This window comes from Leptonychotes weddellii, chromosome 7 (genome assembly GCF_054177405.1).
Source record: "Leptonychotes weddellii isolate Sample4059 chromosome 7, ASM5417740v2, whole genome shotgun sequence".
In the NCBI taxonomy this organism is placed as follows: Eukaryota; Metazoa; Chordata; class Mammalia; order Carnivora; family Phocidae; genus Leptonychotes; species Leptonychotes weddellii.
The window spans coordinates 75,891,409-75,916,864 of NC_138375.1; the positions used below are offsets into that span (position 1 = coordinate 75,891,409).

The 25,456-nt window shown below is 34.0% G+C and overlaps 1 long non-coding RNA gene across 9 annotated transcripts in view; it reads left to right on the plus strand.

Annotated features, from left to right (window-relative positions):
* The window catches only part of LOC115940170 (uncharacterized), a 136,898-nt gene that overhangs the window by 72,873 nt on the left and 38,569 nt on the right, over nucleotides 1-25,456 (plus strand). For all 9 annotated transcript variants that reach the window (XR_014147059.1, XR_014147058.1, XR_014147060.1 and 6 more), the window contains one exon: nucleotides 2,666-2,797. This is a non-coding gene — a long non-coding RNA (uncharacterized LOC115940170). The remainder of the gene's footprint in view (nucleotides 1-2,665; nucleotides 2,798-25,456) is intronic.

Here is a 25,456-nt window from a genome sequence, read left to right on the forward strand (position 1 = left end):
TGTCTCCTCTCTTTTTTCTTTATCCCCCCTCCCATATGTTCATCTGTTTTGTTTCTTAAATTCCACATATGGGGGCGCCTGGGTGGCTCAGTCGTTAAGCGTCTGCCTTCAGCTCAGGTCATGGTCCCAGGGTCATGGGATCGAGCCCCGCATCGGGCTCCCTGCTCCGCGGGAAGCCTGCTTCTCCCTCTCCCACTCCCCCTGCTTGTGTTCCCTCTCTCACTGTGTCTCTCTCTGTCAAATAAATAAAATCTTTAAAAAAAAAAAAAATTCCACATATGAGTGAAATCATATGGTATTTCTTTTTCTCTGACTTATTTCGCTTAGCATAACACACTCTAGTTCTATACATGTTGTTGTGAATGGCAAGATCTCACTCTCTTTGATGGCTGAGTAATATTCCATTGTGTATATATACCACATCTTCTTTATCCATTCATCAGTTGATGGACATTTGGGCTCTTACATAGTTTGGCTATTGTTGATAATGTTGAATAGCTGTCTTTTAATTGATGAGTTTAGCCCATTTACTTTTATAGTGATTATTCGATATAAAAGACATTTCTGCCATTGTGCTGTTTGTTTTCTATGTGTCATGTCTTTTTTTTTGTTCCTCAATTCCTCATTGCTGCCTTTTGTGTTTGATTTTTTTTTTCTAGTATACCATTTTGATTCCCTCTTCATTAACTTTTTTTTATTTGAGTATAGTTGACACACAGTGTTACATTGGCTTCAGGTGTATTCATTTCTTTTTATGTATATTTTTAGTTATTTTCTTAGTGGCTACCATGGGGATTATAATTAGCATCCTAAATTTATAAAAATTTCGTTTGAATTGATACCAGCTTAACTTCAGTTGCATGTATTTCTAGCTTTATCCTCTCCTTTATGTTGTTATTGTCACAATTGCATCTTTATGCATTGTGTGCCCATTAACATAGATTTATAATTATTATTTTGTGCATGTCTTTTAAATGATACAGGAAATAAAAAGAGTTATTTACCAAAAATGCAATAATACTAGGTTTTATATTTACCTATGTGGTTAACTTTATCAATGATCTTTATTTCTTTGTATGGCTTTGAGTTACTGTCTAATATCCTTTCATTTCAGCTTGAGGTACTTCCATTAGCATTACTTATAGAGAACATCTACTAGTATTGAATTCCTTTAGCTTTTGTTTATCTGGGAATGTAATTTTTTTTCATTTTTGAAGCATTGTTTTGCTGAATCCAGAATTCTTGGTTGCATTTTTTTCCTTTCAGTTCTTTAAATATATTGTCCTCCTATCATTTGGCCTTTATTGTTTCTGATAAGAAATAGGGCATTAATCTTTCTTGAGGATGCCTTGTATATGATGAATTGCTTTTCTCTTGTTGCTTTCACGATTCTTTGTCCTTCCACAATTTGATAATAATGTGGTGTAGATTTCTTTGTCCTCCTTAGAGTTTGTTGACCTTCTTGGATGTGTATATTCATATCTTTCATCAAATTTGGGATGCTTTTGGATAATATTTCTTCAAAAAATTTTTTTCTGCTTCTTTTTCTTTCTCTTCTCCTGGGACTCCCATAATGTATATATTGGTATGTTGATGGTGTCCCATCTTAGGCCCTGTTCATTTTGCTTTGTTTTTATTTTTCTCCCCAGACTGGGCAATTATAATTGCTCTGTTTTCAGATGTGAAGATTCTCTCTTTTGCTTGCTTATATTTGCTGTTGAATGCCTCTCATTGAAATTTTTGTTTTATCTTTTGTACTTTTTAGCCCCATAATTTCTACTTTGATTTTTTAATGATTTCTCTTTGTTGATATTCCTTATTTGTTCGTACATACTTTTCCTAATTTACTTTGGTTCTTTGTCCATGGCTTTCTTCAGCTCATTGAGCATATTTAAGGTAGTAAATTAAAGTATTTGCCTACTAAGTTCAGTGTCTGGGCTTTTTTAGGATGGTTTCTGTCAGTTTTTTTTTTCCTATGAATGAGTAATATTTTTCCATTTATGTGCTTTATAATTTTCTTGATATCTGGACATTTTGAATATTGTAATGTAATTCTCGAAATCAAATTCTTCCCTTTACACCAAGGTTTGCTATTGTTACTTGATGAAGGCTGCAGTCATTCATTTGTTTATTGACTTTTCCATGTTGTGTTTGCAGACTGTATTTCTTGTCATGTGTGGTCACTGAAGTCTATATTCTGTTACCTCTGTGGTCAGCCAGTGACCTGACAGAGATTTCCTTATATACCTGGATCCAGTGAGGGGAAAAAAATTTAAAAGGGTATTATGTCTCTGTGACTTCCTTCAGTGATGCAAGCAAAGCAACCTGCTGGGTTGAACCAGTGGCCAGGCCTCTGTCTTGGCCCCACAGTGAACTGCCATGTAGATCAAAACACAGAACTTTAGTTTTTAGAGGAGAAGGTCTCTAGTGTCTGCCCTAATGTTGGAAAGCTGCATCAGGAATTTAGGTTGTTGTCCCCATGGTTACTTTTGGCAGGGCTTGTGGATTGTAGCCGCTATGTGTAATGCTGAAATTCACTAGAACTTAGTCTCTTTCTTCATCAAGTACTCCCCTGGATGCTACAATGTTCAACTAGACTCCAGAGTTCTGAAATAGTTGTTTCTAACAGGTTTTTGTTTTTTGTTTTTGTTTTTGTTTTTACCAGCTCGATAGTTGTTTTGGTGGAGGGACTGATTCTAGAGCTTCCTACTCTGTCATCGTCCATGATACTACTCCCCGCTGTGTTCATTTTTAAAAGTGTTCCAGTTCAGACATTAAGTTTTATGGTCACCCATGGGTAAGTAAATGACAAGAACAAGAGAAAGAGATGAAAAGAAGTTCTTATAGAAAGTATGAACTATGAGGATCATCAATAAATATTTATTGACTAAAAGAAGATAAGCTGTCAGATGAATGCTACAGGTTTTTCCTAGTTTTAGTTCTATATAGTTTCTGCCTGTTAGGAAGTTTTTATATTAGTCTAGCATGGGTACGGTGAATGCCTTTGTTGTTAGCGTTGACCAGTCACATTGATTTTTATCATGGGTTTATATACAGGGTATTATAACATGTAAACTAAGAGGTGGAATCTGTGGAACAGCTGTATCTCTTGTTCCGGACATGGCTGCCATATTGTCTTTCTACTTGATCCCTTTCTCAAATCTGTAGGTGGGTCATGAACAATTGCTTCATGGCTGTGTGTAGCCTGTAGGCCTTATGTTGTGTAGGCCTGCTATAGACAGTGCTCTTTAGTTGGGCAGAAAACTTGCTGCATTGGCTTCCCTCCCATTTCAGAAAGCTGAGTACATGCTGTTACTGCAGCATTTTGTCAACGCCAGCTCAAGGAGCAAGATCCTGGGATTGAAAATCAAACTAGGGGCTCCAAATGGTGATAAAGTCCACTGCGTTTTGACTATTGAGTCTGAATATATTTATAATCACATAGAGGTGCTTTTTTGAACATGGGTTAATATGCATTTACTCATTCTGGAAATTTACGAGACTTCACCTGATTTTAGAGTCCCCATTAAAGTTTTTGGTACTACTTGGAAAAGAATAATAGAGTACATTTGGGAAAAATGCTTTCAATGAGAGATCTTGCATTGACTGGCGGGCTGACTGTCTCCATCACTCCCACACATACTCAGAATGCTACAAGTGATAGCAAATTTAATGTTTTTAAAATATAAGTGAATAAAAGTGGAAAAGTGAAAATGACTTGTTTACCTTTTTTTGTTTTGTATTAAAAATACATAAATTAGTGTTAGTGAAATTAAGTAAAATAATTTCCTATTTCTCTAAGTAGCCACATTTTATGGTTCAATTTTAAACTGGGGGTTCAAAAGGGGGTTGTGATGGAACTCCCATCAGAACATCAGCTGTATCATATGAAAGGACTGCATATAGTATCTTGATAGTATTAAAACTTTAGAATATTTTTAATTATAATTAAAATGTATAAATTATAATCATCTACAAAAGAAAATAGTTTTAATCTTTTGCATAGTTTTCCATGTGATTTTAATGCTGTGTACATTAGTATTGGTGCTTGAGTTTAATATTACTTTTGCTAGCATTAAAATTGTTAACACCGTAGCTTTGTAATGCATATTTGAATATTTAATTATGTTGCTATAAACAGCTTTGCTAATGTTATATTTTCAGTGAATATGATGGGCCTTCTGTTAGTGCTGGCATTTAAACAATCTTGCTTTCTATTTTCTTTTTGTATATACAATGAAAACTGTTCCCACCTGAGATTTCCCCAAAATTTCACTTGGGAAACAGAACAAATTTGAAGGATGTTTTCTATATGTTGCTCAAATCAAGCTTTGCTTTGAATCAAGCCAAATGATGAAAACATAGTCCAGCCTTCTTTCCAGCAGAATGCAATTACCTCTAAGGCCTATAGTAAAAAGACCAACTAATTGAGAACACTTGTCTTTGTTTTTAGTTAGCAAAAATTCTTAATAAGAATGTCCATTTTCTAAATTCTAAAAAGTTGGGTTTATTTTTAATGAATTAAAAGTTGGGAGCTCTGAAAATTAAAGCATGTGCAGGTTACTCTCTTCCTCAAGGGGACATATACTACTGCTGTGCTCGTGTGAAGTAATAATGAGATACCATAAGCAAACAGTAGATGATTCATGTCAGATGGTTCTTCAATAACGTTAGGGGGGAAAAAGCAGCTGATGTATGGGATATTGAAGGCAGATTAAGTTGTTAATGTATATTAGTATATTCTTAATTTCCTTTTAATTGAAAAAGACATATTGACTTTAATTAGAACCATTTCACAGGAACTGTCAATTAGCACATGTCAAACTAGTTAATTCAGAACAGAATTCTTTTAATTAGGGTCTGCTTTCCTTTAACTATGGGGCCAATGAAATCAGCCTTTCCTTATCTAGATTTTAAATGTCTCTAAGACATATAATACAAATGTAGACTCTTATCTATTATTAGAAGCCCATATGGATAACATTAAAATGATGATGCTGGCATTGTTCATGCAGCACAAATCAGAGTCCCTTTATGACTGTTAGAAAAAAAATGGCTTTGAACAAAGACTATTTTAAATACCAGATTTATCCTACTTTAAAGAGACTACAAAATTTATGACATGCATGTTCACATTTAAAGTATTATTTAATACGTCTGCTCAAATAAATGGGCCTATTCAAACGTTTTGTGTGTTCTATCAGCCGAAGACACATAAAACATTGTCAAGCCATACAGCAACATTTTTTCCTTAAATGAACTGTAATCAAAAAGGGAAAACAGACTGAATGATTTTTTTTTTTTGCACAACATAAAAATAGCATTGTTAAATTTCATTGCATCCAAAGATTTAATATGAATAGTTGATACGGTGAGTAACCCACTAGTAGTGAGCTAATGTGGTCTTAGTAATCAGGCAGTGTAAAATCTGAAACTTGGCTTTTTCTTAATGTAACATTGTGGAATTGGAGCATCCAAGTTACATTTCACATGAGGATGAGCATGTACAGTGAATTTGGTGGGGCAGGGCTGTATGGTGTTTACCTATAAAATAGGTATACTCAATATTAGAAGATTTTTTTAAAAAGATTTATTTATTTTATTTTATTTTACTATTTTTTTATTTTTTAAAGATTTTATTTATTTATTTAACAGAGAGAGACACAGTCAGAGAGGGAACACAAGCAGGGGGAGTGGGAGAGGGAGAAGCAGACTTCCCGCTGAGCAGGGAGCCCGATGTGGGGCTCGATTCCAGGACCCTGGGATCATGACATGAGCCGAACGCAGATGCTTAACGACCGAGCCACCCAAGTGCCCCAAGATTTATTTATTTTAGAGAGAGAGAGTGTGTGGGGGAGGGGCAGAGGGAGAGACTCTTCAAGCAGACTCCTTGTTGAGTGCAGAGCGCAACACAGGGCTTGATCTCACAACCCATGAGATTATGACTTGAGCTGAAACCAAGAGTTGATTAACCGACTGAGGCACCTAGGCTCCCCAAAAGAAGATTTTAAGTGGTGTATAAAGGAAAATTAATGTGAAATCTAGCTTACTTTATCACATAAGATTTAGCCACTATTTTACTGAGTTAGAGAGTAAGCAAGGATTACAGGAATTAATAAAACAGAGTATTTAATAAGCTAATGTCTGGATTCCAAAGAGAATTTTCTAGTATGTACCCCCATATTTGTTCACTTATGGTAGGTACATTTAACTTAATGATAACCATAGTGTTCCTTTCTAAGGTGTGCTGTAGTATACCTACCAGTAGCTGCATTTGTGGCAGTTGAATTAAATGAAGAATTGTAGTAATCTACTTTTGGTTAACAGGCAAAACAACAAGAGCAGTAAACAAGACGAATAAAATGCAACCAAAAAACCCCCCTTTTCTTCCAGAGTTGACCTCTTTCTTCTGAACTGTTCTTAGAGGTACCTCAGCTCTCTACTGTGTGTTTGAGAGACACAGCTTACATTTAACAATTCCCTATTTTGTTTCAGTCTGTAGCTTTTAACTTTTTTTGGTGCCATATAGTCACTTGAGTCTGTGATTAAAGATATTAGTCCTCTGGGCGCCTGGGTGGCTCAGTCGTTAAGCATCTGCCTTCGGCTCAGGTCATGATCCCAGGGTCCTGGGATCGAGCCCTGTATCGGGCTCCCTGCTCAGCAGGAAGCCTGCTTCTCCCTCTCCCACTCCCCCTGCTTGTGTTCCCTCTCTCGCTGTGTCTCTGTCAAATAAATAAATCTTAAAAAAAAAAAAAAAAGATATTAGTCCTCTTACCAGAAAAATGGGCCTAGGCATACATGCACTCAATGTTCAGGGTGGTAAATCTTAATAAAAAATAATTTGATACAGCTTGCTGAAGGATGAAACCTCAGTTGTAACTGACTACTTGTAGTGTCACAGGCACTCTGCTTGGTCTGAATGTAAGATGAGTTACCTTAACACCTGACTAACTGTGACAAATTATTTAAACATTTTCAGAAATTACTATGTGATTCTTTTTTTTTTTCAACCTTTTTTTCTTTCTGAACTGGTTAAAAATTGACATATATTTACAAATCTTATACAAGTTTTAGTATACGTGCTGCCGAAGTGAGCACAATCTTATACAAGTTTTAAATATGACAAGATTGACAATTTTACATAAAAATTGCCTGAAAAATATAGTTATGAAAACAGTAGATGAGACTAATTTTAAAAGTTTAATTCAACAGATTTTATTAATCATTTTCATCTTAATTATAATTCTATCTTGGTTAATAATCTCAGGTGATATTAATTAATACTACAATTTTGGTCCATATTTTTCTGTTTATTCACTTAAATTGTATAATTTATGATTATGAAGAAGACATAAAGCATATAATCTTGGGTGTGGTGCTAATTAATTTCTTGATTATCCATGAGTCACTTATCCATGCTGTGCCAGGGTTTAAATTTGAACACAGTTTTGAGAAGTATCAACACATTCAGAATCTGTTCTTCTACTAGATACTCTTAATTCCTTTGTATCTTCAGAGGGGTAATTTTTGGGGTGTGTGTGTGCACACACATTTAATCTTTAAGAGTCTACTGTAGCGCTGTTGAACATATATGTATATAAAGTATACATAGTTGGTGTGCTTTAGTCCCACTTTACTCCTTGATTGTCTGTAGCAGTTTAAATTGCTTTGTCTATTTCAAATGCATATGTAAAGTTGACCTTCGGTGCATTCATCAGCAACAAAAAGTTTGACCTTTGGAAATTTACAGGATACATGAGCCTTAACTTGGTTTAATGATCTTAATGGTATAGATGGTGTAGATTTTATATATTGGTAAGAATAGGCAAAAATTATTCAGAGCATATGTTTGTGAATCAAAACCATAGCCATTTAACTCTGACTTGGTTAGCAGCATTTTAACAGATTATTTAAATTATTAGGAGCTATTATTTTATTTTTTTTAAGATTTTATTTATTTATTTGACAGTGAAAGAGGGAACACAAGCAGGGGGAGTGGGAGAGGGAGAAGCAGACTTCCCATGGAGCAGGGAGCCCGATGCGGGGCTCGATCCCAGGACCCTGGGATCATGACCTGAGCCAAAGGCAGACGCTTAAAGACTGAGCCACCCAGGTGCCCCAGGAGCTATTATTTCAAATAGCTTTATCTAAATAGGAAAATTACAGAAATCACTGGAATGCTTTATGTAAAGGAAAGTAGCTTTCAGATTAAAATTTTTAATTGTTGGATTTTAAGAGTTAAATGGAAATTTTCTTAATTATTTCATCCACTTCTAGATCCTTAATCAATATGGTGTTGATTTTACTAGGGACTACCATCCTGTATGTGGGATTTCTTTCTCCATGTATATGTAACTATCCCCACCCCTGCAACCTCTGACATACACACATCTTTTCTACCTAATGATTAACAGTTGTCTAACATATTAATTATATGTCATATTATAATTTAGTAAGCTTTATTTTTTATATCTTGAGTGAGAGTGTGTTCATGTATCTTTTGGAAAGTGACAGGGAAATATTATATATATAATATATATAGTCAGCCATTCTCAGGTTAGTTTGGTTCAGTACCTCAAATATTTATTAAACATCTCTTATTTTCAGAAACAGTTAATATTAGGTATTATCTTGTTGAACACTAGTTAAAATGTTTATTTGCCTTTCTCTTGACTATGTAGAATCTGTTAAAAACTAGTAATTTTCAGTAAATTAGCAGTTGCCTTTTCCAAAATTATTTAGTGCTTTATAGTTGAAATATTTTCAAGACTATTATCTTATGCAAGATGAACAATCCCATCATTACAGTTATTTCATTTCTTTTGCTGATATCATTAGGGGTTCTGGCATATGGAAAAGCTGGGTTCAAATTCCAGTATCAGTAAGTAGCTTTGTAAACTTAGATAAATTGCCTAACTTCTTAGGTTCAGTTCCCTCCTTTGAAAACGGGGATAATAATACCTACTTTATAATGTCATATGGATTAAATGGAATATGTAAAGGGTTTAGCTTCTTGTCTTTTACATACTCAATAAATCTGGTTCCTATCCCTTTCTCAGTTTTGTTGTACTAACTGCCTCTATTGAGAAATGCAGTGTTTTGTTGTATTAATTACCTGTACTGAGAAATTTGTTGTTAAATAAATTTACCCCTAGGTGGAAATACAAATTGTTAGCATGAATGCTCTACTATTTTGATAGTTAATAGATATTAACAGGGGAAGGGTATCTCTGTCCTTAGTGCTTCCATTGAAACCAGCTTATGACAATCGTCTACTTAGGACCAGGAGTCCTTTCTTCACCATTTACGTGAAATATTTTATGACTATCACTCAGTGAAGTGGCTTTTAACAAAAACCATTTGTTTATAATAGTTCAATGTAGAATATTCAAATATTCTTTTTTTTTTTCTTCAGTAAGTTGTATGCCTGATGTGGGGCTTGAACTCATGACCCCAAGATCAAGAGTTGCATGCTTTACTGACTGCACTCCCAAATATTCCTGAATAGCAATATTAGCTTCTAAAAATGTAAAAAGGATATATAAAAATAGCCTATAATTGTACCAGCTAGAAGAAATCACTGTAAATATTTTGGTGTACTTTCTATGTGTGTGCTGAGAATTTTATTAGGTCATTACATTTTATTCACAATTGTGATTTAAATGGCTGCACAGTATTCATTTTTTTAACTAAGTTCTTTTTGAAGTTTGCATTTTTTTCCTGCTCCAGTAAGTAAATTTAAGAGTCTCATGCTCTACTGACTGAGCTAGCCGGGCGCCTACCAATAAGTAAATTTAGAATGTACATCTTTATATATATAAACTTTATATGCATTTCTTATTATTTCTTTAGGATAATTCTTAGAAGTAGAATTATTGGTCAAAGAAAATTAACATTAACATTTGATATATATTAACCTAAGTTGCTTTCTAGAAAAGTGTCAATTTATACTCCCACTATCCCCAAATATGACCTCTGACAAAAGAGTGAATTGCTTTTTGAATATACAGTTTGGCTAGTTGTTAAGTCAGTTGATAAATGTATAGTTTTTCGCTAATTGATTTTTGCCTAATTGATTCAGTTTGGCACTAATTTAGGAAGAGGCCAGATAACATTTTAATGACCCATGTGATCTCGCCGGGGATTTCCTGAAGATAGCTTTTAATTTAAAAGTAATGTTTAAAGTAACATTTGGTGTAAATGGTAGCTGGCATGCCAATTTGACTTAGTCATTTTTTGATTTTTATATGTTATAAAGTCTCTTTGGGGCTAATTTCTATAGCAATTTTTAGAGGAAAATGAGATTCTTCTATTGTGCAATTAAAGTATTTGCATTATTGGCAATATATAGAGAGAATCTTAAGGGTAAAAATCAGCTCATTTTATTTTGTAGTAAAATCAGAAATAGGAAAAATATGCTAACATGATAATATCTAATGAGGGAAATGTTCCATGCAGATGTCTGTTTTTCTATTAATCCCTAAAATGACTCTATGCTTTTACTTATATGGGTAACATCAGATACAAACATGTTACTAGGAATATATAGCCACTTACAAAAAGCATAAGCACAATATGAGTTTAGAATTTTACTAAATTCGGTTTTAAATCTTTAGATAATGTAAGATTTGAGATTTCAACAAAGATATAATGTCTGCTGTGTATGCTACTTCTGAGAGTTATTTAGGTATTTTTCTCTTGTTTAGCTGCATTTACCACAGCTTGTAACATAGGGAAACGAGAACTGGGTCCTGTATGATGTACCTTTTATGGGACACAGAGAAATATAATTTTCTTAGTTATTTTTTAAACCTCTATCTAGGCACACTGCAACCAATATTATTTTTATGATAGTGTACAGATAACATCATAAGCTCTCAAGCTAACAAAAAGGGCATGTGAAAGGAAAAGAGAAAATACAATTTTTGTTTTCATTGTTGTTAGTAGGAATTTTCATGTTTTCTTTGTACGTTGAGCACCTTTTCATGTTTATTTTACTACACCGATAGCATTTTTGCATTTCAGTAACACCAACTTAGTGAAAATGAAAATGAATATTTGCTGCTCTTACTATTGTTCTAGATTTCTGTCCTGTAAATACTTACCTTTTATAGTAATGAGTTATTTCAGAATAGAAATGCTTTAAGGACATGTATTTTGTTTTAAGCTAGATTAGGCTGCTAAATAAAGTAAATTTGGACCTTTCCCTTCATGGTTGGTAAATAAATTGTGGTATTAATACAGACAAATACAAACAGTTGTCATATTCTGCACTTGTCATTTTCTCTACTGAATACATGTCAGTGAAGGCACAGCTTTGGTAAGGGCTGGGGAGAGACATATACAGAAATGGTCACCCTTTTGCATTGGTAATAACATCCTTCAGTCTTGAAACTCACAAAAGCAAGTAATAAAGCCACGCTGCTAGCTACACATATTTTATACAAACTCTATCAGATTTAATAGTATTCTAGACTTGAATGTACAGTGACAGAGACAGGGTCTGTGGGTGTGGGGAGTTGGAAAGATGAAATAGGGAAAGATGTAGAGGAGAGTAATACTCTAGGCATTTGATTTTTAATTTGTAGAATTAACTTTTTTTTCTCTTAAGTCTTGAAATTACGGTTATAATTGAAGTTAATTTAAGCATAGTTACCAAAATAGTGAAATAAATCATTTATGACTTGACATCTTGTTTGTTATTGAATATATTGATTAGCTGTAAGTAGGTCATCATGTAGTTTATAAATCTTAATGCTTTGTCATTTGTGAATATTCCTGATATTAAAAGAAATAAGCCCATTTCTCCTTGCTTGGATTTTTCTTTGCTCTCTAGGATTAATGGGCAAAGCATGAACTTCATTATGAATTTCTCCTAAAATTTTGATTTACAGTTTACTTTCTTTTTTTTAAATTTTATTTTATTATGTTATGTTAATCACCATACATTACATCATTAGTTTTTGATGTAGTGTTCCATGATTCGTTGTTTGCGTATGATAACCAGTGCTCCATTCAATACATGCCCTCTTTAATACCCATCACCAGGCTAACCCATTCCCACCCCCCCCACCGGAGAACCCTCAGTTTGTTTCTCAGAGTCCATAATCTCTCATGGTTCGTCTCCCCCTCCGATTTCCCCCCCTTCATTTTTCCCTTCCTACTGTCTTTTTTTTTTTTTTTAAACATATAATGTATTATTTGTTTCAGAGGTACAGGTCTGTGATTCAACAGTCTTACACAATTCACAGTGCTCACCATAACACATACCCTCCCCAATGTACAGTTTACTTTCTTAAGACTCAGTTTGAATTACAGAGATCATGTTCTACCTGTAACCACTTATGGGAGGTTTCCAAATGAGTGAGTTGACCTTCTGGGATAAGAAATTTTGAGAGGTCTTTAAAATTAATAGATGCTATTATGTTGGCTGCTGCTAAGGTGTTAGAGTTTATTCTTCAAAAAGTCCAGTTGAATGCCAGTGTCATTTGGTGAGGGGTGGGGATATACAATCATTTATAGGCCTGCTGGTACTGTTTTATCAATTTTCTTTTCTTTTTTTCTTTTCTTTTCCTTCTTTCTTTCTTTCTTTTTCTTCTTCTTCTTCTTCTTCTTCTTCTTCTTCTTCTTCTTCTTCTTCTTCTTCTTCTTCTTCTTCTTCTTCTTCCTTCTTCTTCCTTCTTCCTTCTTTCTTCTTTCTTTCTTCTTTCTTCTTCTTTCTGTTTCCATTAATAGGCACCAGGATCAACTTAAAAAAAGGTAATGTCAGGCTTAGGATTTTAGCAAATATACTTTAGTGGATAGGTCATGAGTTTTTTAATGGAGTGTGAGGATAAAAGTCAAAGATGTTGATTGTTTTTTGTAAAACATGGTGCCTATAGTTAACAATATGATAGTTGAACTTTAAAATATGTTAAGAGGATGGATCTCATGTTAAGTGTTCTTAGGACAGAACAAAATCAAAGACACAAGAGAAATACTAGGAAAGTTTTGGAGATAATAGATATGTTTATAGTACCTTGATAGTGGCGATGGTATTAGGGGTGCATGCATATGTCCAAACCCATCACAATGCATACATTAAATATGTGCAATTTTTTATATATCAATTATACCTCAATAAAGTTAATAAGCAATGCATGTTGATTGTATTTTAAAGATATATTCTGGAGAAGGAAGAGAAGAAAATTAAACAGATGAAGACATAAAGCATTCAATTCTTGATGTAAGACTTTGTTAAAGGGAATGGCTTTATGATTCTCTGTTTCAGTCTATTGCCTTCATGATGAGTGTGATACTGCTGATAATGATGTTGGTGTTCTCCTTGGCATTTAAAGGAATATCAAATATATTCTTAATAGTTTCTCATTAGAGAGATTTTCTTCTGCTGAGACTACTGATTCACAGGAAAAAACTCTTTGAGTATAATCTACAAGTGAAAAAACAGCTTATGACAGAGAAAGCAAAAGAGGAGGAGGTAAAGAGATGGCAAAAGTGGGTAGACGCTGAGAATAAACATTAGAGAAGGAAGATGAGGGAGAATAGGCGAGATTAAAAAAAAAGAGATTTTTCTCCTTTCAGCTCAGGCCTCAACCAACTGCAGCTTGGCTTCCTTTTGCATCCATCCTGCCGATCATCCTCAAGCTACTAAAAAACTCTCTAATTCCGGTGCTAATCCAGTTCCTCCAGACTTTTACCTTTTCTTTCCACAGGTATTCTAGGTTCACATGGCCACCATAACCATTGCTGGTCTTTGTATTCCTCATTCCATTGTTATTTATTTGAAACCTTTCTTGAATATTCAAATATTCCCACTTAGTTAACTAAACAGATTCACTGTCCATGATAATTCAGTGTCACTTTATGCCAGGCATGTTCTAGGCTCTTGATGTGTAACAGTTAATGAGATGAAGTCTCAATTCTTATCAAGCTTACATTAAAACAGATAAGTATATTTTTGATTTGCTGTGGGGAGGAAAAAAAAGCAAGTTAAGGGGATAGAGAATAATGGACTATTCTACTTTGGAAAGGGTTATTAAGGAAATTTTCTCTCTGGAGGTGATATTTAAACAGAAATCTGAATGATGTGAGGGAACAAGCTATATGAGTTTTACGGCAGTATGCACCTGGTAGTAGGATGAGACAAGTGCATAGACTTAGGTTTGGTGTCTTCAAGGGTCAGCAAGAAGTGCAGTGCATGGATGAGGAGAGTGGTAGGAAATGAGGTTAAGAGTTAGGCAGAGGCAAATAATGAAAAGGCTGATAGACCACAGAAAAATTTGTGAATTTTATTCTAGGAGTGATGACTTCATCACACTTAGAGGGTTGAGATCAGGGAGGCAAGGTCAACTCACTTGATGCCAGGAATATTTTTTCAAATGAGAGCAGAGCTGCAGGATATCAGGAGAATTCTTAGGCACTTACCCAGTTGCATTTATTAATATAAACACTACAGTAAAAATGGAGGTGATTGTTCAGGGACAGCTTACACTGAGTGACATTACTGAAGGTCTGTTTTACCTTTGGAAGAGTACTACAGTACCATGATGGGATAGATGACTATTTTCCTAGAAAGATTTCATTGATTTGTTCTTCTAGAGGCCAGTAGAAGTGAAGTCAGTGGTAGCTAATTGAGCAAATATTTTTGTGGGCTTATTAAATACTGGACACCGTGCTGGATGCTGTTGCAAATGTTAGGCTGTGCAGGTATTTGTCCCCATTTTATAGAGAAGAATATTGAAGCTCAGAGGTTCTGTTGTGCCACAGCTGCCATAACTACTTGGCTATCTGAATATTCACACTAAAATAGGCTCTTTGCCTGAATTGCTAGGATTAATTGCAACAGTGTAGATCTGGGTATTAATCATGTTTAATCAGACAATCTGCTGTTAAATTTCTAACAAGATATTGAAGAGGTAATTAAAAGCCTTGTCTTATATTTTAAAACACATACTTTCTAATTATTTTCTGGAAATTAAAGGACTATGTATGTGGTCATTTTAGAAAAATTAGAAATACAATTTTTTAAACACACACTCACACATTGACAGCCTCTTTGCTTCCGCCTTGTTATTGCCTCCCTCAGATAAACACTTTTCCCAGTGTAAAAAATGGATTCTGGAGGTACTATTATTGTATTTAGTTAAATAGTTGGAGAATGAGTACATTTTACTCATTTTGTTTAGTGTTACCAATCATTTACACTTGCCCTAAGATAATGTATTATTTGCAAAATGAGTTTGGGAAAGTTAATAAATGTGTTTGATAATTCAGTCTATCTAGTGAAATTGTTCCAGAGGTCATCTGAAGAGCTTAGTTCTGTAGTCTCTTGAGTAATGGTGATTTGAAGTCTTATGCTCTGATAGCCTATCTTTAGGGCATATTACCAAATCCAATATTTATTTGGTGTAATTCTTCCAAAGAAAGAAAAGAAAATGCTTCCCCCTTCCCTTGATAACCTTCCTGCTTACAACAGAGGGTAGAAGTACATCTGTCTACAATGTCAGATGTTCAAGGGATATACTTTTTGTTATTTTTTTGGAAACTCAGTTTCTATTTTGAACTTCTGTTCAGGTGACTAAAATTTTATTCTTAATTAGGGGTCTCTTACTTTTTCCATTTCTCTTACCTCTCCTAATTCTTGGATGGGAGTGGTGGGTCCTACTAGACATCTTCATCTTTTCACAGTGGTGGCATTTGTAGAAATGCTCATCCTTTCATTTTATTTCTGAAGTTATGGGTCATCATAGGTTGCTGCTCATTCCTCATTCTCATCCACAAGGTATTAGCTGGTAAAGCAACTCTTCTTAGAATTTCCATGCTACTGATAACATTGTAATCTTTCTGTGATCCCCAAACTCCACTAAGATATGGAGAATTCTGTGAGACTGCTCCTTGTCTAATCTTTGCTGGGCCTCAGTAGGGCCTGGGAAATTCTGAGGATAGTATCTTGTTTGCCTGTTACATTATCCCTTTCAGTTCTGTGGGATCTTCCTACCTTCCTGAGTCTGTACCTAGGAAGTAGGCCACAGATTGCCTCTGTTCTCTTGTAAGAGCAATTGTCTAAATCCATCGTTCCTTTGACTTTTCTTTTCCCCATTTAGGGAATTTGCATCAAGTCTAGAGGGTGAGGAAGTCTTATTTTTCTTTGTTTTTAGAGTGCTCTAAATCTGTTTTCTGTGCCAGATATTACAAATACATGGGCTGAATTTGACCCACAGAAGTGCATTTTACTTGGGAAGTATTTCAAAAATTGGGCAAATTCACATAAAAGTCTGAATTTCCAGATTTTTGGGGGGTGGGGTGGAAAGAATGATCTGGCAACACTGGACCCACATTTCTATATGGTAAAAATCAGTTGGAGCTGTATAGTGGCTCCTTAACAGGGTTTGCTCATTCCAATCCCCACATTCCCTTTTTCGTTTTGTATTACTCACCTGCCTGACTTGGTAAGCGTATGTTTTGAATCCTTCCTACTTATTCTCAAGGCCCAGGATTTTGAAATTCAAAAAGGCTCCTTATCTCTACTTTCTGCTGTCACTGCTTTTCTTGAGGCAAGGTGAGCCTAGCTACTACTTGAATGGAGGAAGAATCTAAGAATAGGGGAAAAAATTAGCTAGTATTTAAAAACTATTAAACTACAAGATATTATCAGAATTTTATTTTACTTATTTAAAAATATTTTGTCAAGTTGATTTTTAAAATTCAGCTTTATTGAGGTATAAATTATATAAAGTTCACCAATTTTAAAGATGTAATCCAAACTGTTTTCCAAAGTGATTGTATCATTTTACATTCCCACTAACGATGTATGAAAGTTCACCTAACAGTCTTGTTATCATTTAGTGTTATCAGTGTTTTAATTCTAGTCACTCTAGTGGATATGTTGTATCTAGTTACATCTCATTGTGGCTTTAATTTGCATTTTCCTAATTATTAAGGATGTTGAGCATCTTTTCATGTGCTTATTTTCCATTTGTATATATTGAGAAGTGTCTTTAAAATCTTTGGTCTATTTTAGAAAATTGAGTTCTTACCTTATTTTTGAATTTTTTTTTTTAAAGATTTTATTTATTTATTTGAAAGAGAGAGACACAGCGAGAGAGGGAACACAAGCAGGGGGATTGGGAGAGGGAGAAGCAGGCTTTGCTGCTGAGCAGGGAGCCCGATGCGGGGCTCTATGCGGGGCTCGATCTCAGAATCCTGAGATCATGACCTGAGCCAAAGGCAGACACTTAACGACTGAGCCACCCAGGCGCCCCAAATTATAAGAGCTCTTAAGTATTATGGATTAAAATCCTTTATCAGATTAATCTTTTGCAAATATTTTGTCCCATTTTCTTAACGGTATTTTGAAAAGCAAAAGTTTTTACTTTTTTTTAATTTTTACTTCTGATAAAAGCCAATTTGCTGATTTTCTTTTTTTATAGTTCATATCTTTTGTGTCTTATCACAAGAATTTAACCGAGGGTCACAAAGATTTTCTCATATGTTTTCTTTAAGAAATTTTATAGTTTTTGCTCTTAACATTTATGTCTGCAATCCATTTTGGATTAATTTTTATATAAAGTGTGAGGTATAAGGGTAGCGTTACATCTTTTTTACATGTGAATATGTAGTTGTTTCAGCTGTCTTTGTTAAAGAGACCACTCTTTCCTCATTGCATTAATTTGATGCATTTGTTGAAAATTGGCTGATCATAGATATATTCTAACTTATATTCTGTACCATTGATCTGTCTTTCTTTTAGTCAGTATTAGACCATCTTGGTTATGACAGCTTAAATGTAAGTCTTGAAGTAAGATAGTCTAAGTCCTCTGATTTTTCTTTTTTCTTTTTTTCTTTTTTCAAGATTCTTTTAGCTGTACTAGGTGTTCTGTATTTTCATATAAATTTTAATTAAAAAAATTTTTAAAAAGTAATCTCAAACAGCAACAACAACAAAGAAAAAACAAAGTAATCTCTACCTTCAGCCCACAACCCGGAGATCAAGAGTCGCATGCTCTACTGACTGAGTCAGCCAGGCGCGTCTTTTCATATACATTTTAGAATAAGCATGCCAGTTATTATAAAAAGGCTTACTTGGATTTTCAGTAGAATTGTATCAAATCTATAGATTAGTTTGGGGAGAATTGGATCTTCTTCATAAACATGGTATATCTCTTCATATGTGTAGATCTTTAATTTTTATCAACAGTGTTTTATGGTTTTCACTGTACAGATCTTGCACACATTTTGTTACATTTATTCCCAGTTATTTCCAGTTTTTTTGTTGCTACTGGTTTTTTTTTTTTAAGATTTTATTTATTTGAGAGAGAGAGCGCAAGAAAGAGAGCGTGAGCACAAGTGGGGGGAGGCAGAGAGAGAGAGAGAGAGAAGCAGACTCCCCACTGAGCAAGGAGCCTGACACAGGACTTGATCCCAGGACCCTGGGATTATGAACTGAGCCGAAGGCAGACGCTTAACTTTAACCAGCTGAGCCACCCAGGCACCTGTTTTGTTGCTGTTGTTAAGCGGTATTGCTTTTTGAATTTCAGTCACCAATTGTTTGTGGTATGTAGAAATAAAGTTGATTTTTGCATATTGACTTTGAATCCCAGTCTTTTTCTCATATGTATGACTTTAGTAGTAGATTTTTTTCTAGATGTCTGTTACCAGTTGAGGAAGTTCCTTTTTATTTCTAGTTTGCTGAGAATTTATTATAAATGGCTGTTGTATTTTGTCAAATGTTTCTTTTTTCATCTTTTGAGATGATCACATGTATATTGTCAATATGGTGAATTACATTGCTTTTTCAAAAGTTAAATTTTACATTTCTGAAACATGCTTTTTCTATATTTTTTGAGATTCTCTTTTTTTTGTGTGTTTTTTTTTTAAGTTAATATGATTGATGAATTACATTGACTGATTTTGAATGTTAAACCAACCTTGCTTTTTCGGACAAATTCCATTTGATCATTAGGTATTATCCTTTTTATATATTGTGGGATTCACTCTGCTAAAATTCTGTTAAGGAGTTTTGCATTTCTTTTTTTTTTTTTAAGATTTTATTTATTTATTTGAGAGAGAGAGAATGAGAGACAGAGAGCATGACAGGGAGGAGGGTCAGAGGGAGAAGCAGACTCCCTGCTGAGCAGGGAGCCCGATGCGGGACTCGATCCCAGGACTCCAGGATCATGACCTGAGCCGAAGGCAGTCGCTTAACCAACTGAGCCACCCAGGTGCCCAGGAGTTTTGCATTTCTTATTCATGATGGATATTGGTTTTTGGTTTTCTTGCAATATCATTGCTTGGATTTTTAGAATGAGTTGGGAAGTGTTGCCTTTGCTTCCATTTTCTGGAAGAGTTTGTGGAGAGTTGATAACATTTCTATGTTAAATGTTTGATAGAACTCATCATTGAGGCCACATGGACCTGGGATATTCTTTTTGGCAAGGTTTTAAAAAATGTAGGAGTACTAAGTTTTGGAAATTTGTATCTTTCAGGGAATCTGTCCGTTTCATCTGATTTGTCAAACTTAGTGGCATAAAATAATTTATGATTTTTTCTTACTATTTTAATGTCTATAATATCTATGGTGATTAACCCTTTTCTATTTCTGTTATTGGTAATTTGTATCTTCTCTTTTTTCCTTGACTAGTCTAACTAGTTTATCATTTTTATCAATCTTTTGAAGACCCAGCTTTTTATTTTATCAGGTTTTCTTTATTGTTAGAACTTCTTCTATTTTACTGCTTTCTATTCTTTATTATTTTCTTCCTTCTGCTAATTTTCAATTTAATTTGCTCTTTATTTTTCTTTTTCTTAAAGTGGAAGGTGTTCCAAAAATTTTATTGTTATCGATTTGTAATTTTAATTCTGTTGAGTGCGGAGAACTTACTTTGCATATTAATTATTTTAAATTTATTGAAACCTTTTTTATGGCCCAGTTTATGAGATGTTTTGGTGAGTATTTCATAATTACTTCAAAAGAGTGTATATTTTGCTATTGTTAGTTGTAGTGTTGTTGGTTCTATACATGTCAATTAAGTCAAGTTGGTTGATAGTATTGATAGCCTTAGTGATTTTCTGTGTATTCTATCCACTTGCTGTGAGAGGGGCATTAAAATCTCTAGCTATAATTGCAAAGTTGTCTAATTTTTTCAAGTCTATTAATTTTGCTTCATGTATTTACGTGCCCAGTTATTAGGTACGTACATCTTTAATATTGTTTTGTGTTCTTGATGCAGGAATCCTTTATCATTATGAAATGTTTATTTTTATCCTTGGTCATATGCCTTGATCTGAGGTCTACCCTATTTGATATCAATACAGACTCTCCAGCTTTCTTTTGGCTAGTGCTTATATGGTATATCTATTGCACTTTTTACTTTTGAACTATGTGTGTCTTTGTATTTCAAGTAGATTTTCTATTTTTTTTTTCCTTCCTTAACTTAAGCCCAGTCTGGCAACCTCTAATTTAATTATTGATGTGGTTGTAAATATATCATCTCAATATTTTTTTCTATTTATCTCATCCTCTGTTTTGTTTATTTATTAGCTATCTACCTCTTTGCTTTAAAATTCTAGTGATTACTGTGGGTTTAAAATATATCTCTTTCACGCATCAGAGTCCACCCATAAATAATATTATACCACTTCACATTTGGGTAAGAACTTTACAACAGTGCTATTGTCATATATTTAACTTATTCATGTTTTATAAATCCTATTATACATTGTAATTGTTTTGACTTAAATATCAGTTATCTTTGAAGGAGATTAAAAAATGTGAAAAACCGTCTATTATTTTTACTTACACATTTACATTTCTGATACTTCCAATCCCTTTTTGTAAAATTACATTTCCCTCTGGTATCATTTCTTCAGGATGAAGGGCTTACTTTAGCATTTCTTTTTTTTTTTTTTAAGATTTTATTTATTTATTTGAGAGAGAATGAGACAGAGAGAGAGAGCATGAGATGGGGGAGGATCAGAGGGAGAAGCAGACTCCCTGCCGAGCAGGGAGCCCGATGCGGGACTCGATCCAGGGACTCCAGGATCATGACGTGAGCCAAAGGCAGTCGCTTAACCAATTGAGCCACCCAGGCGCCCCTTTAGCATTTCTTATAGTGCCAGTTTGCTAGCATTGATTTCAGGCAGTATTTACCTGTCTACAAAGGGTCTTTATTTTGCCCTCATTTTTTGAAGATATTTCTTCTGGGTACAGAATTCATTTTTGGGTTTGTTTTTATTTTCAGTACTTTAAAGTTGTCACTCCATTGTCTTGTGGCTTGCTTAGTTTTTGATGAGAAGTTCTCCATCATTCTTACCTTTATTCTCCTGCACAAAATGTCTTTTCTCTCTCTCTCTCTCTCTCTCTCTGGCTGCTTTACAGACTCTCTTTATTTCTTGTTTCTGACAGCCTGATTATGTTGTGGTTTGTGATGTCACTTGTGGTTTTCTTTAGGTTTATTCTACTCAGGATTTCATGAGTTTTCTTTATCTATGGATTTATATTTTTCACCAAATTTAGAAAATTTATGGTGATTATTAAAAAAATATTTTTCTCTTATCTTAATTCCCCCTGGGACTACAGTTACATGTATATTAGTCTACATGATATTTTCCTACAGGTAACTGAATCTCCATGCATTTTGTGAGGTCTTTTTCTGTTTGTGCTTCATTTGGGATGGTTTGCTGTCTTCGAGTTCACGGGTTTTTTTGTTTTGTTTTGTTTTTGTTTTTTGGTGATCTTTATTTGGTGATTTATCCCACCCAGTATAATTTTCATTTCAGATTCTATCTTTCATTTCTAGAATTTGAGTCTTTTTAAAAATACCTTATATCTTTCTTTGATATGTTCATGTTTTTCACTACCTTCTTGAACTTAAGGAACATACGATAGTTGTTTTAATCTACCTTTCTGCTAATGCCACCATCTCTGTCATTCTGTTGATTTTTTTTCTTCTTTATGTTTCTATGGATTACTTTTTATCTGGTTATGGGCCATATTTTCCTACTTCTTTAATCTTATTGATCAGATACCAGACATAATGTATTTTATGATGCTGGGTGCTGGATTTTGTTATATTCTTTAAAGAATGTTGGATTTTGTTCTGGCATGCAATTAAATTACTTGGGATCAGTTTTATACTTTAGTAGTTTGCTTTTGAACTTTGTTACAGTTTCTAGAGAAGCCTTTAGGCTAGCTGTTAGTCTCACTAACTTGAATTTGCTAAGTTAGTCTCAATGCAGACTCTACTGATACTTCATGTGTTAAGTTGTATCTCCACTCTGGCCTTTATGAACTATTATTAGCTAAGTATGACTGTGGGAATTGTTTGATGTGTTGTTTTTTGGTGTTTCTTTCCTTTGCCTTGGGGTGTTTGACTTTATGCCTATGCAGATCAGTATTCAGGCAAAGATTTGGGGAGATCCTCTACACATCTTCAGAGCTCTCTGTTTAGCTACCTCCTGCCCCACAGATTCTAGCTGTGTCAGATTACCCAGATGCCTTTCTGTCTATCTCTTAAGCTAATTGCTTAAGGCCCTGTTTGTATTCCCTGTCTTTGCTCTTAAGCCTGGAAAATGCTTCCAGGTAGTAAGGGCAACTGGAAGGCTCAACTAGTTTGTTTTCCTTCTTTCAGTAATTGTAGTTCTATGCTGTGTGTTACCCACTGTCTGAAAACTTGTTTTATATATTTTATTCAGTTTTCTAATATTTACAATTATAGGGCAATTTCCATAGCAGTTTTCCTTCATGGGTGGAAGTCAAAGTCCTTGTCAGACTGTTTTGTTAATGTTCTTCAAAAGTAACTATGTTATTATCTTTTTTTGTACTTTTGATAAAAATATCTATGAATATTAATAAAGTTTTAATGTATTCCACACTGTAGTATAATTAATTGCTTTAAAGCAGTATATTTTTTAATAGAAACAGTTTTTAGTTATCTTTATAATTGAAGACAAGACGTGGTATGCATTATATAAAACACTAGGTAATTTTAAATTAATTTCCAGGGATCTTTGGAATGCATTATGTGATTTTTGAGACACAGTAAAATAACCTTTCAATTGTGTAAATACATGTCAATAAAGTCTTCCCCTTCAGAAACTTCAGCCATAAGCCCTCAAGTGTGCTTAATCATGTCAAAATTATGTATTGATTAAGTTAATATTTAAATTACTTTGTATTGGCTGAGCATAATCCTGTGTGCTTGGAAGGGAAAAGGGAAGTATGATTCTGAAATGTTTGTATTCCTCATTGGAGGTGACATCTCATTGTAGGGAGAAGCCAATTTAGAAGTAAAATTTGTTGTAGTCATAATCATAAATAACTATATATTACACTTTTAATTCACCAAGAATTCTATGCTGTCAGTTTTCTTCAAATATCTAAAAAACTGTGAATTAAATTTAAGATAGTCTTTTTAATATGGTTGCCAGGTTGTCATCATTATGTTAATCAACTCAGATTTCCAATTTGTTCCTATTTTGTTAAAATGGAGTAATTGGTGATTCTGTCTTAACTAGGAGTATTTTTTTTCTTGTTTGTATTTGTATTTTTTTAATTTTAAGTTTTTATTTTAATTATTTTAAGTTACTATTTTATTTTAATTCCAGGTAGTTAATATATAGTTTTATATTAGTTTCAGGTGTATATAATATCATGATTCAATACTTCCAGACATCATCCTGTGCTTATCAGGACAAGTACATCAACTACCTATCCTTCCACCCACCTCCCCTCTGGTAACCATCAGTTTTCTATAATTAAGAGTCTGTTTCTTGATTCCTCGCTCTCATTTTTTTCCCTTTGCTTGTTTGTTTTGTTTCTTAAATTCCACATATGAGTGAAATCATATGGCATTTATCTTTCTCTGACTGACCTATTTTGCTTAGCATTATATTCTCTAGCTCCATTCATGTCATTGCAAATGTCAAGATTGCATTCTTTATGGCTGAATAATACTCCATTGTATATGTATATACCATATCTTCTTTGTCCATTCATCAATTGATGGACAGTTGGGCTTCTTTCATATTGTAAATAATGCTGCTATAAACACAGGGGTGCATTTATCCATTTGAGTTTGTGTTCTTGTATTCTTTGGGTAAATACCCAGTAGTGCAGTTGCTGGATCATAAAAGGTAGTTATGTTTTCAGCTTCTTGAGAAACTTTCATACTGTTTTCCACAGTGGCTGCCCCAGATTGCATTCCTACCAACAGTGCATGGGTGTTCCTCTTTCTCCATATCCTTGCCAACACCTGTTGTTTCTTATGTTGTTGATTTTAGCCATTCTGACAGGTGGGAGGTGGTATCTCATTGTGGTTTTGACTTGCATTTCCCTGATAAGTGATGATGAGCATCTTTTCATGTGTTGTTGGCCAACTAGGAGTATTTTTTAAATAACTGGACTATCATCTTCCTGAAAATATTTGCTAGATTATTACATTCACTAGTGACAGATACAGGTAGAATATCATAATTGCAGTCACTTCCCTAGTGTTAGAAATCGCAAAGATCAGCTTTACAAATTGTTTTACAGAACATTAATGTCCTACAGTATGTTAAGAGGTTTGTTAAAAGAGTTCCATTGTTAAATAAATTTGGGAAACATTGCTTCCTATATTTCTCTCTTAAATATTCATTATGTACATAAAGGTTCTGGAAAATCTTTTAGTAAAGAAACCTGTTTGATTTTGTTTAACTCAACATTTCCAACAGTTATTTGACTAACATTCCTAACCATTTTCTATCCATGAACACCTCTTTACACCTCTTGAGAACACAATTTTGGAAATGCTGCATAGATGGTGGTGATATATCCCATTCAGTTACATTGTAGCTATATCTGGAGCTGTGGAGTTATAAAAAATGTTAAAAGTTGGTTGAGAGTTTGGAAATATTTTGCCAGCTGAAGACTTTGTTTGAGCCAAATTAGTAATTTTGAAGTACAGGGTTTTCAAGCAACTTTCTCTCTTCAAAATAAGAGTGGTTTGAAGTGTTATAAAACTAAACCTCATAAGGCATCTTAGAGAAGAACCAGCTCTTACAAAAAATAAACTTTTGATGAGCAAAGTGTAAATGAGAAACACATGAAATAAATTGCTTTTGAAGTATACCTGGAGCATATAAATTTTGAGAAATGGATTAAAATAAACTTTAACCAAATGTGTTTTGGGTTTTGCTAAATTCAGAAATTAAAAAGTTTAGGATGTATATGTTCCTCCATTCCTAACTTAAAATTCCAGACAAGAGTTATATAAAATGAGCATTTATGTTTAGAATGTGCTTCGCAGATCTTTTTAAAAATTTTTTAAAAGATTTTATTTATTTGGCTAACAGACACATGAAAAAATGTTCATCATCATTAGCCATCAGGGAAATCCAAATCAAAACCACCTTGAGATACCACCTTACACCAGTTAGAATGGCAAAAATGGACAGGGAAAGAAACAACAAATGTTGG